Below are 1,703 nucleotides of genomic sequence, written 5' to 3'. Positions count from 1 at the left end.
GGATGTTAACAAATTTGTACAAAGTCCAACAAAATCAGAACAATAAATAAATATTAAAACAATCATAACAGTTTTTGGCAGTAGAAAATAGAATTGGTTGGTGTTTAAAAGCCAAACAAAAAAACTTGAATTGTGTTTTTTTTTTCCATTTCTTGTTTTAAAGTGTTTTGGAAATATTGGGGCAACTTGAAGTTGTGATGTTTATAGAGAATGTCACACCGGCCCATGCCTACGGATGACGCCTTTCAGCCTTTTATTCCCCTCGATGCCTGACCTAAATTGCATTCCTTTTTGTATTTTTCTTTTACTCATCCAACAAATCTGATGTCAACATCTCAGTCATTTGAATGCTGCATTGTTGAGGACAAAAACACATTCTAATGTAAAAATTCAAGCCCCATATTAAAAAAAAAAGGATATATTTTTCATTTTTACAAAATGGCTCTCTTTGTTCCACCGATAGAGGTACCTATATCGCTTTGGATAACTCAGAACTGGTTTAAAATCCTTAATTTTATTTTGGAAAAATGTAATGAGGGACCAGAGGGGAAGATAATCTTCTGCTGGTGGGAGTAGCACACATACAAAAAAAAAAAACTGCGGCAAATAGATCTGCACCCAATAATGTCCACTCTCGCTCTACTGTGTGCATGCAAAAAAGATCACTCTGTCACTATTACTCCCACTCACATCCACAATCACACAGGAGGGACAGCAGTCACTAAGCGTGCAAATGAAGTCGCACTCCACGTCTGAAACAGTCTCTTTCTGAGAAGGGTCTTGGTTTATATAGATATATATACACACATATTTAAAAATGTATATGTATATATATATATATATATGTATATATATATATATATATATATATATATATATATATATATATATATATATATATATATATATATATATATATGCGTGTCTCAATGGTGGAAAGCACACCTCGCCAACGGGTAGTGACCCCCTCACAGTGGATATGTAACCTGTGGATCCTCCTCCTATAGGCAGATTCAACAGAGTTGTGCACAGGCTAGCTCGACAAGAGAGAGGGAATGGGGGAGCTGTCCGTGCTAGATGTTATGTTGGGGAATAAAAGTTTTTTTTGTTTGTTTTTTCTCCCCACTGCTGAGAAACAGAAAGTGGAATCTTCCCGCTGAAGTTTTCCTTGGGCACTACATGAGCTAAGGTTCGCCTCTTAAACAAGAATGAACACTATGACTATCATAAAAAAAAAAAAAAAAAAAAAATATTTCAAACAGTTAGCATAGCCTATTGGTGTTCTTTGTCAGCTGGTTGGTCGATGGGTTCACCATGAATTTTCAGCTTTTGTCCAAATGGCTGAAGAATTTAGCAAGTAAAAAGGGTAAAGGATAACACACAGATGACCTATGATAACCCCCTTTTGCAGCGTCCTCCCCCAACAATAGAACCCCACCCATGTCCATAGAGACATTAGAGTCTGAGTCCAATGGGCAGACGGATGTAGTCCGGCAAGGAGAGGGCTGGTCTGCCCCGTCCGTCTGGAGACATCACAAGGATGCAGTGGGCCCAAAGCTCAGGGTGGACATGGATTCCCTCAAATACTTGCAAAAACCCGGCATGTCAACTGGAGCGAAATGGAGGACGAGGGGGTCAGTTAGAAGTGAGGAGAAGAGCTGTTACAGTTCATCAGAGGAAGATCCCACTGAGGACTGACTGAC

Source organism: Cyprinodon tularosa, unplaced genomic scaffold (assembly GCF_016077235.1).
Source record: "Cyprinodon tularosa strain WSP-4 unplaced genomic scaffold, ASM1607723v1 ctg125, whole genome shotgun sequence".
In the NCBI taxonomy this organism is placed as follows: domain Eukaryota; kingdom Metazoa; phylum Chordata; class Actinopteri; order Cyprinodontiformes; family Cyprinodontidae; genus Cyprinodon; species Cyprinodon tularosa.
This window is presented reverse-complemented; position numbering follows the sequence as displayed.